We start from the raw sequence: 12,259 nt of genomic DNA on the forward strand, positions 1-12,259 counted from the left end.
GAATAAACCTTCTGAATCCTTTATCATCTGCAACTGAAAATAGTTGTGGATGATTACTATACCTTTCTAATGTGATGATGTTGTCCCTGGCAGTGTTGCCAACTCCTCAGTAAGGAAAATCGCTATTGGTTGTCCTAAAAGTCGCTAGAAGTCGCTAAATGACATCATCACCTAATTTGCATAATTGGTCATGCTAATGTAATTTTAACCTAAGCTGTTGGGGAGAGAAATAACATCGTGGAAGAGACAAAAAGTGAGCAAAAAACGTCCTAAATGCATTTAGAGTTTATTTAGAACTACAAATTAAATTTCTTTTAGCATATATTGTTTTTTAATGTCACAGTTACAACCCTGCTCCTTTATCCAGGCCTGGACCGGCAAAAGTGACCCGAAACTGGCACTCTGGTGGAGTTACTTTGTGTGTGAGAGTGTGTGTTTATAAGTAGTTTTAAACCTTGTGATCCACAAAACAGCATAACAGTAAAGAAATACTGCAGAAATACACTGCAGAAATACATTTCCCTGTGTCGGTGTCATGGCATTTAAGAGTATATGTGAGGTTATACTTAAATCCGCACTCGTGCAGTGATGCTGGAAATGTTACATCATCCCACTTTAACCTATATGGTTTAAGCCCATCTATTCTTTTGGAAGAGCATAGGAGGAGTTATATTTAGCTCTGTTGTGTCATGGCTGTTGTGCAGTTCGGCAGTCATGGTTGGAGAAGATATGAATAAATATTATGAAGTGGTAACATCTCTACAGCAGGTCACAAAATCCCACACCTGGCACCAGGGAGACGTGAGAGCAGACATTCTTTCACAAAAAGAGAAAGACTTCTTTAATTAAGGTGATACGAACATTAAACTAAAGAGTTAACATCCTCATGAATGTATGGAGACTCTGTATATTTACAAGGGTTAGACCTACCAATCATACAGAGTGGTTAAGGAATATAAGGAATTGTTGCATTTTTCCAAGCTATCCATGGGAGGGCGCTGGCACTTGAAGATATTTGTGAGGAGAAGGAAAGAAAACCAGCAGAGCTCAAGATGCAAGGTACCCAAAATGTTTGACTTACATTTACGACATATAAAGAGATCTAAATGTTTGCATCCAAATCTAAAATGTTGTGATCTGAATAAATAAATTGTAAATGTTTTTTTATGCTGCTGTTAGCTTACACACTGATAGCCTGTTGAATCATAGCTGTGTTTTCTAATTTAAACATAGTTTATGTTATAAATAAGAATGAAATAGAAAGATATATAATTTAATGTGCAATTGGAAAATGAATCTTAGCTGGATTTTGTATTCTTTGCTGATAAACAAAGTTGCACAAATCTTTTTTTTTGCTTTTCTGGCCCATTGGTCCCTACTTAACATGCTCCAGTGACCATTTGATGCTTCAGTCTACCCTAGGTCAGAAAGATGGTGGTGCTGTTAGTGTGGCAATGTAAGCAATGTAATATGAACTCGAACTTGTACACCTCTTTGTAACCTAAAGCAGCGGTCCCCAACCGCTGTATTTATCCGCGACACCTTAAAGGCCGGTCCGTGAAAATATTGTCGCACATAAACCGGTCCGTGGCGCAAAAAAGGTTGGGGACTGCCGACTTAAAGAACATTTAACAAATGTCTGGTGTTGGTTGGCGATTACCTGTGCAATGTTAAGAGGGTGTTACTGTACAAGAAAACCTTCCAAAAATCAAATCATGTATAAAAAAGCAAAAATGTTACATTTTTATTGAAGAAAATTTAAATCAAAGCTTTCCTTCTCACATCACAGAACACATCACTCATGAAGAAACTCCATTAAATACATGTACTAATTAGCATTTTAGAGCCTTTTTAGGTCTGTGTTTGGTGAAAAGGGTTTCTGTCTGATTCTGTGTCAGTGAGGTCAGTGCAGTTGTGCTAGCACACATGAAATACCGCAGGGAGTTATTAATGTAGATAGGAAACCACTGACATACAGCCAGCTCAGGGCAACAAACAGGGTGCCAGTGACTAATTTTCTGCAGAATTTCAAAATGGTATGTTGTTACTACGGGTGCAACGATACACAAAATTCGCGGTTCAGTTTGATTCGATACTTTGGTGTCACGGTTCGATATTTTTTCGATACAAAAATATGTTCATGCCTTTTTAATTTGTCATTTATTAAAATTATAAATATATATTTTAACTCAAAAGTACAGTTTTTAAATTTAACCCTAACCCTTGTGTGTGTGTTTTTTTTTGACAGCGAATGCGCACCTGCGGACCACTTATGTGCAGCCCTGGTTATATAGCTCGTCATATTGCAGCCACAGAAATTATTTTGTCCATGAAACCATAAAGCTGCACTTTCTTTTTGCCTTATAGTCTGATTTGTCATAACTTTTGTGGTAAGCTTTTCTTTGGCTGTCACTTCTTCACCCTGACCTGTCTTATTTGGCTCAGCAGAACTAAAATATACAGAGTCGACATGAACATGGACAAGCTAGTTCCTCATGCATGCAAATATTCAAATAAACCTTACTTTGAGAACTGCATTCAAGGCTATGAAGCACAAGTGAGACGAAGACAAGAATTAGCATTGCCTATCAGAAGTACAAGCCTTTTAAAGACCAGCAACACTGAAAGCATACACCTACACTGCTTGCATACTTTCCCCACTGGCACGCTGAGAAATTTACAGTATTAACTAAATCCAATCCCTGCATTACTCATCACTGATGGCTGGAGGTAATTTTTCTGCTGTTGTAGTAGTTAAAATATTCACACCTCAAGGATCTTAGATCACTTGCTTTACTAGGTTTGTTTTAAGGAATCAATATTTTTGTTGACATTTTCAATCAGACCAGTTTTCTCCTTAAGTAGAAACCCTAATTTATAATTGGGGTTGGATGACTGAAATAGTCCAACCACTTGGGGTCGGGGGAATATCCTCATTGGCAGAACTGCCATTTATGGCATTCTCTGCCAATCAAGCTGCATGGCAAGTAGGCACTAAACATCACTGGGACTTCACACCGAGCTCATAGTTTGTTTCGTACAGTTTGTTTGGCAGCTTCTGTTCTGTCTTGCAAAAAGGAGCAGATACAGGTACGTCTGCTGTGTTGGTGCTCTCCTTTAGTCCTGTTCAGTTCTCCCTGTGTAGTGGCACATATCCTGGTATCAGCTCCATACACTTGAGACTCTGCTGGAAGACAAAGCACACCTTCTTGTGATGGCATATATGGCATATATTACATTAAAACAAACATAATATATAAGAGATCCCTCATGAAGAACCTACATTAAAGTGCATTTTAGAATAATTTTAGTTGTGTGTTTAGTGAAAAATTGCTTTCTGTCTGATTCTGTGTCAGTGAGATTACTGCAGCTGTGCTAGCACACATTACTCTCACCTCTTACATCCTGCAACCGCAGGTATTTGTTAATGTCTATAAAAAACCCAACACAGATGGTTGAGGGAAACAAATAAAATGTCAGTGACTCATGTTCTTCACATTGCTAGCTATATTTTGACTGCTGTTGAAATATGTGTTATAGATGCACTAGTAGAGAGAAATAACCAAAATGGGGCAACAAAGCTTACAGGAACTCTGATTTCTGAAGCTGACACCTGTGTGCATTGCTGACTAAGTAGCCAGAGATGGGACGTAACCAAATACAAATAGTGTTACTTTGACTCCCAACATTTTTAAACCAATGTCTGTAATATCCTTTCTCCTCCTTGCATTTTCAAAACAGACGCGTTACTTCGTTACTTCTTCCAAAGCATTTACACGGGTGGGGGGATTTAAACCAGAAGTACAGCAGGTGTGTCCGTATGCTGTGTTTGTGGTACTTCCGACTCTAGCTAGCGCTACAGAAGAGGAGGAAGCATTAAGGAAGTGAGGGTTTTTTTTCTGTGTAGATCCACAAATAGCAGCAGGTTAGCTGATTACAGCACCTACACTAACCTACATAACAGATTGAAGCTTTCACGAGAATTCAAATTTAGATTTGAATAATATTTGCATTCTCCTGTACTAATATTGTTTTATATTATGTTATAAATGTTATGTTGTATATTATATAGCACAAGGTTCAGTTACTGTTTTGCAAAAATGATTATTAGAATTGTCCTTCAAGGAGCTCATTTTTACTTTCTTATTTTGAGTACATTTCAGAGCCTGTACTTTTTCACTTTTACTTGAGTAAAGAGTTGCTTCAGTACTTCAACTTTTACTGGAGCATTTCTAAACACAGATGTCTGTACTTCTACTTAAGTAAAGAAAGATTGTACTTTTGCCACCTCTGTAAATGGCACATATGAACAGGCCATCCTGAAGGAGCTGGTTTGCTTGTGTTGCTGCCGATGCCATCTCTTACTACCAGTACTGAGAAGGATACTAGCATCAAGTGCAACGTCACTCAGCAGGGATAAGGAAAGGGTAATGGTCTGTGGCCACCATTCCAGAATGTGCTTTATTATTTAGGACAAACTGAAATCCCCGAAGTTGAACTCAATGTATTTGATCTTACATGAGAATTATTATCTAAGTACTTTTTGTTTTTTGGCTAAACACACATTTGTGACATTTCCTGCCATAATATCAGTCCACTCTGTGCAAGCAGTGGGGAGTCATGCCACCCATCTACAATGCTGCTGGTAAATTCACCAACAGATACTTGTGAAACACATGTGGGATGAGGTGCCACATGGTGCTGTTAGTTTCGGGTCTGAAAAAGCAGTTTTTGAATAATTGTGTAGCTGCCCCCAACTTTATGTGCCTCACAGTGTCTTTGTCACATTGTCCACAGAGTAATTTCTGGAAGTCGGGCTTCTCTGTGCGTTTTTCAGCAGCTGTGGAAAGTGCGCCTCAAGGACTGCATTGTTGTGAAGTTGCCAGTGCACTGTGGTCCTTCCTGTTTCTTTTAAATCTCTGGAAATGTCAGTGGTGACTCAACTCCACTCGGGGGCTGCTTCCTTATGATTAACCTAAAACAGAAGTTTTAAGCTCCAACAAAAGTTGTAGCCCATAAAGATATGGCGCAGCAGATAGCAGTCTGGCTGGATTCCTGAATGATCACATGCAGCGACACCTATAATGAAATAGTGGATTTCATTGTTAGATTGGGAACCGTGGTGTTGGATACAACCTGTCTTTTTCAGTTTCTTATGGTCATGCTTCCTTCCTCATTGTGAGTTATCGTTTCTGCTTTCCTTTGACAAGTATTTTTAACATTATTGAAAATGACCAATTCCAGTGAAGTATCCCATCAGCTGACATTACTGTGACTTGATGTCATTGTGCTGTGAAGCATGTTACAGAGCCAAGAACTTTTCACATATTTAGTAACTCAAAAGTCTGCTACCAAACCCAGTAAATAAAGAGATGACACGCTACGCATTTTGTTCTGTAGCTTTTTGAGATCTCATATATTGGGGCGACCGTGGCTCAGGGGGTTGCGAATCGCATCTGTAACCGGATGGTCGCCGGTTCGATCCCTGGGCTCTCTGTCCTGGTCGTTGTGTCCTTGGGCAAGACACTTTACCCTACTTGCCTACTGGTGTTGGCCAGAGGGGCCGATGGCGCGATATGGCAGCCTCGCTTCTGTCAGTCTGCCCCAGGGCAGCTGTGGCTACAACTGTAGCTGCCTCCACCAGTGTGTGAATGTGAGAGTGAATGAATAGTGGTATTGTAAAGCACTTTGGGTGCCTTGAAAAGCGCTATATAAATCCAATCCATTATTATTTCACTTAAAATGTTAAAGTTAAATGGGGAAATATCTTTTAGCATTTTAAACCATTTATACAGCTATGTCTGTTGAGGATAACTCAAGACTGAGACCATTGCATTTATTCATTTCATTAAAAAATACCTCAATATTCTTGTTAGTGACACGGTTATATGTTTAATATGTTCAGGCCACACAGTGGTGCAGTGGTTAGTACTTTGTGTCATATTACTCAGATGGGCCTTTCTGTATGAAGTTTGCCGTTTCTTCTTCCATCTTTGTGTGTTTCTTGTGGTTGCTCTGGTTTTGCCCACAGTCCAAAGACATGCTTGTTGGGTCAACTGGTGAGTCTAAATTGTTCTAAATGTAGCTGTCTGTCTCTCTGTTTTAGGTCTGCGATGGGCCGGTGATCTATTGAGCCTTAAACAATGAGAACATTAGGCAGCAATCTAAAAGTCCTTGTGTAATAAAGGCTACATTACAATGACAGCTTGGTGAGATTAAAGTGAATTGGGGGTAACTGAAGGTTAGGAAGTGCAGACAAGACGACCTTCTGTGAAATGATAAAAACCTGTATTTGAAAGCAGTTGTTTCATTTATAACAATGACAGTGGTTCCCTGAGCAGATTAGACTTGGGGATATCTGAATATCAGATTCTAATGAATGTTTCTGAAATACAAAACATAACAAATACTACAATCTGAATTCTTCTTTCACAAGTAATCTCCTAATTAAAATACTAGTGATTTGATCTTTGTTTCTTCCAAATGAACCACAGGCCAAAGCCTGTCACTGTCAACTGGTATTGGTATTGGTATTTCAAATAAAAGTAAATAAATGCTCCAATTTGAATATGTTATTATCATTTTATAAGAAAAAATATAGTTATAGGTTTGCATTTTTTATTTTCTTTTTACTTTTCCTACTTGGTTAAATCTTGAAGGATCATTGAACAAGTTCAGACATGTAGCTTTACTTAGAAATGACAGAATGACCAAATTTGGATGGAGGAGGCTCGGAAATCGGTGGTTTGTGGTGGAACCCTTAGGAAATGCTTCCTTCCCTTTTCCTTGTACTTGTAATAGCTGTCAGCATCAGAAAAAAAAGAGGGATAAAAATGAAGATAGAGATTGTGTCAAGTGGCGTTCATGATATGACGCGTAATTGCTTAAATCAGCAGATTTAACTAAAATCTTATGCCTGATTATTAGACAAAGATTAAAAACTGTCAACTTTAATTTGAAGTTAAAGATAACAGTTATCTAAATGCAAATGTCCACCAACTCAATTTATCCACACTGCGTTCTTGCTTACCTTGTTAACAGTAATACTGTGGAGTGTTTCTGAGCAGACCCATACAGATGAGCAAAACAAAGTGAGTTTATTTACTTTACTTCATGTTTTTAACTGCAGTTTAACACATTACTAAGACTGTAATACTAGGAAATCAAGCATAATAAACAAAGATTACCAAGTGTCCTTTAAGTGGACATAGTCTGCCTTAATATAGGATCAGATCACTGGATTGCTTCAGGTGTGTGTTATAATATTTGCAATGCACATCACTTTGTTATTTACTTAGGTAATATTAAAAAAAAAAAGTAAAATAAAAAGTCATGAACATGATTTCTTAACTCCTGTGCGAAAGTGGTGATGAAATTTATTAAAAAAAAGGAAATGAGAGTCTCAGTGTCACCCGAGTCGTCCTGTCCCCCACCCTGATGCAAATGGATACTGTAGAAAAAGAAAGACACAATTCATCCGGTCAGTATGGCCTGATTCCTCTTTTTTCAACGGGATAAAAGCCAGAGGTCTGCTGCAGGGAGTCAGACTTCATCTGCAAGATCTACAGGTCACCTGCTGCAAAGAACCTCAGAAAGATCTTACGCGATAACCATGCAGCTGTGCATCAGAAGACTCGCATGCCAGGCCTTTCTCGTCGGGGTTCTGTTAGTGGCTGCAGCTGCTGGTAAGTTTCCTGTCAGGCTCCTCCGCAATATTGTTCTTATATTTATACTATAGTTTTAAATCTACAGTCTTCTGCTATGACTATCATTACTTGTAAAGAAATGTTTGAAATTCTGTTTTTGTTTCCTAAAAGCAGAGACCAAGACAAGTGACTGCTGCAAAGTGATCAGTCTCAATCCCATCACAGCTCCAATCATTGGCTACAGGATGCAGAAGAAGAACCCACCCTGTGTCAACGCTGTCATGTAAGATTTATCTCCCTGTTTTATCAAAGAAAGACATGATTAAAACATTTTCTTGGAAAAGCAACTTTATCAAAGTAAGCCGAGTGAAAAATATGGGCTAAAGTTTGAGTTTTTGTCTTTTCTCCACCCAGATTTGAGACAACAGAAGGGGAAGTCTGCAGCCACTGGAAACAGGACTGGGTATATGAAAAGATCAAGGAGCTAGAGTGAGTATGCCTCCTTATCTCAGCCTGTTTCCTGTTTCGAGAAGTTATTGGTTTCTTTGCACATGAAGTTGCTGAGGTATACCACAAGCTTGTTTTAACCATTATCCACCGTGTGTGTTTTTTACAGGCATGCACGCAGAGCAAGGAAGACTGCTCTCAAAACTACCACTACTACTACCACTACTACAACTTCCAGCCCATAGAGAGCATCCCTCTTCACTCTAAACAGCTAGAAACATTTGTTTTAATCTTAAATAATTTAAAATGCTTTCTAATGTTATCTGTATGTCATATTTATAATTGGCGGTATTTATTTTTTCTGTTGTCTCTTTTTCTTTATGATTCTCTGCCTATGATAGTTGTTCGCTCTGTGCAGAGACACATCTTTATGATGAGACATGATGAGATATGGTGTTTGTTATAAATAAAAGGATTGATCCTGTCATCTGTCCACAGTCTTTGTTATTCTTGCCAATTATCTGGTATTTGTATTATTTATCTATAAAATGTAATCTTGTCTAAATCTAAGCTTATAATTAACATTTCTGACTTTATTGAACATATTCATTGAGAAGACACCAAATATGTGAGCATGTTACTGTTCGTATTAGTAATCAGGAACTATTTATTACATTCATAGTGCTTATAGTCCCCCCACGGCTCGCGATACACAGACAGACAGAGATGGACAACAACTATATAACTATTACCGTTTGATTAGCATAAACAGATTAACTTAAATGGATACATAGAAGCAGATCATTTCAAAATGTTTTATGCACCTTAAACATATTGTAATGACTACCAAGGTGTACGATGTACCTGACTAAGGTATGTTGTTTTAATGATTAATCCTGCCATCTAGTGGGTGCTTTGATTGATAGCCATGTTCTTTCAGTCGAACAAGTGTCTCATTGAGGGACTTACCTTGTCAGATAAACCCTTTCAGGTGTACACAATGTGCTCATGTAGTGTCATACAAGTAAAATACACACCATCTGCATCATTTATGGATCTCCTGTCACTCACTGACTGGAAAATATTCCCTAAATCAATGATTGTGTTTCCATCTGAACTAAGGATATTGCACGTTACATGATTTTCTTTGTTAAATGTACATTATGGTGATAGAGTATTGTTTGATTAGATAAACATAGACAGAGTTTCACTGCTGTGAAATAAATTCATATATTTGTGAGAAATGCAGTTGGTATATTTTAAGAGATTAATTTGGTTACGCAGCAAATCCATTGCTATGAATAAAACAAAACAGATGTTCATATAAACATTTATTGACAGACTGATCAAATAAGCACCATCATTTGTTTAAATCTGTTCTTCTCAGTTTTGATACTGAGTACTAAGTCTGAGGCTGATGAAGTTAAAGGATAAAGTAAAAGATAAGGTAAAGCACAGTTTGTCAGTCAGTTTCAAGAGATAATATCCTCAGCGTTAACTTGACGGCACAAGCTTGAGATTCTTTTAGACTAAGATTTGGAAACTGAAATTTTTTAGTCTGGTTTTTGCTAATTGCTGTTAAGGAAAGCCTCTTTTATACAGAAAAAATATCCACGTTGAAGATATGCGTACGTAGCTTATTTGAGAGTTTAGAAATGTGTTAGGTAGGATGTAGAATTATTGTAGAGACGCTGACACTGCCCTGGATGCAATAAAGGCCTGAGTGTGTCATGAATTTAGGAGTAGATTTCTAGGAGGCCCTCCCCCACTTTGAACTGTGAAAGTAAGAAAAAGAGAAGTTAATGTTGAGTGGAAATTCCCCAGGGGAGACCTGGGTGCGGGCCTCAATGTTTGTAATATGTTAACTCTGTTTTCTCTGTTGTGTAGAGGAATTTGGTGTAGCTTGGGTGAGGAGATTACTTTTATGACCGGCAGGAAGTCACATACACAGAGACACACACACAGTGCTTTGACTGTTATGACGCACCCACACTTACATGCACAGTCACTCACCTGCACTCACATAGACACACGGGTATGCGCACACACAGGCACTCACATGCTCGTGCATACACACACAGACACAGAGTTTCCAGCACACCATGAGGGTTTTATGATGGGGTCACTTCTACAAAACTGTGTTTCACAGACAAAGCAGTGAAGATCTGCAGAGGGACACCGGCCTTGCATGTCTTCCCTTCTAGAAGATGCATGCTTAAATGAAGATGAATAAAGGTTTTGTGAAATGACTACTGAGTTCCGGTGCCGTCTCTGGATGCCCGAGGAATAAAAAGAACCGGCTGAAACTGATTTCATAACAACGTCCATCACCAGCTGAAGCGTTTCCAGTTTTCTTCACTGATGTTTACCTCCACCTGAGCCACCCTCGGACATGACCAGTTTTAAACTAAAAAATAAGTAGTTCTCCCAAGTGATATCCCAAAAACCAAATGCTTTTTATTTAGATTGATCATGCCTGCAGAGATCTTAAGCAACATCTAATTGATATTTAAATGTGAGTTAGCATCTCATACTGGAGTATTTCCAGAGTTTCCCTCACCCACTCAGCTTTCAGATTTGCACACACCTGCTTGTTTGCAATAACATACTATGACCATTATATTCAAATATTATAGAGTGAGACTTAGAGGTTGCAGGCAAAGTTGGATGGCTTGGAAGAGAGAGTATTACATGATATATATGGTAGTCATCACTATATTTTGCATCCCTTGATACAGGTCAAACGCACTGGCTTCAGCTTGTAGCTTGCAAAGTGTGTTTTGCTCATGTGGGCATCTGATGCACACACACATGCACCCACAGGACATCATAAACATCAATCATATTGGTATTATTGACTGACCAAAAGTTAAATGTGACAAAATAAAGTTAAAGGCAGGCAGAACTGAACTTAGCATGCTCAGTATGAAATAGGAGAAGGGACATCAGAGTGACCATAGCTCTTGGAGCAATGTTGACAATACAAAATACAAACGTGGCAGAGCATTCACTGACATGACCTCTGTACATATATATGAAGAGTCACTGCACTACTGATGCTTTTTTTTGTAGCCTGTGGCTCCTAAACTGGGGACAGGAAGCCCAGTGTTGTATCACAGCAACCAATACTGCATATTTTGCACCTTGGTTACAATTTAGACATGTATGTATTCAGTTCATATTTCAGTAAAATTCAGCACACGGCTGCAACTTTATCTCTCAGTGTGTATGGCTACATTTACACCTGAATCCAATTTGTTACACATGATAATGTCTTATAGTGTTGCAGTGCTACAAAAGAAAAAAAAAAAGACTGGCATAGCCTTATTCATGCAATATTTTGACATTGTAGCAGAAAGCTGCTGTCAGGATATTTTACATCACCAGTAACTTTGAAATTGTTTTGTGGTGAAAACTTCCCCTGGTTACCGTGACCTATTTAGTGTGCCAAAAGGGGAGAACACAACTGCAGCATCTTCAAGTGGTAAATGCTTTCTAGCATACAGTTTATATGAAAAACAACAAGTTGTTAATTAATAGATGCAAAATTAACACCTGACATTAACTTCTGCAATATTTAGACAAGAGTTTCTGAATGTTTTGCAATTAACAGGAGTTTAATTGCACCACATGCTCTGTGTGAGTGGCCTTTTCAGTGGGAAATCAGGAGTGTGAAGGCCAGCAACACATCACTACCACTTTTGTTGAAAGGAATTCATAGCCTTGCTCAACGACACTTCAGAAGCACACATGCTTGTTCACACAGTGTGGAGACAGCTATAGAGAAGACTACTACTCGAATACATGTTGAAGGTTTTGCTTGGTTAATAAACATGCTCTTGCCAGAAACTGCTTATTCATGTCCAGCCTCACAGAGCAATTTATGTAATTTTCATGGCAAATGTTTTTCCTATTATGTGTCTTTGAGTATAAGGTAATTCATTCATTAGTAAGTATAAACACCGTAGTTAAAATATGAGCAAATTAATGCTGTAGGTACGATAATCATCCTATATTTTTAAAAGAAAAAGATCTAGTTCAACTCTTCTTTTGTAATCTTTCTTACTTATTGAAATCATAAAAGCTTACTAAGCAAGTTCAGACAAGTAACGGAGGATGGAATGACCAAATTTGGATTAGAGGACACTCAGGAATATATATATATA

Source organism: Pundamilia nyererei, unplaced genomic scaffold (assembly GCF_000239375.1).
Source record: "Pundamilia nyererei isolate P.nyererei 1_Seehausen unplaced genomic scaffold, PunNye1.0 scaffold00004, whole genome shotgun sequence".
Lineage (NCBI taxonomy): Eukaryota > Metazoa > Chordata > Actinopteri > Cichliformes > Cichlidae > Pundamilia > Pundamilia nyererei.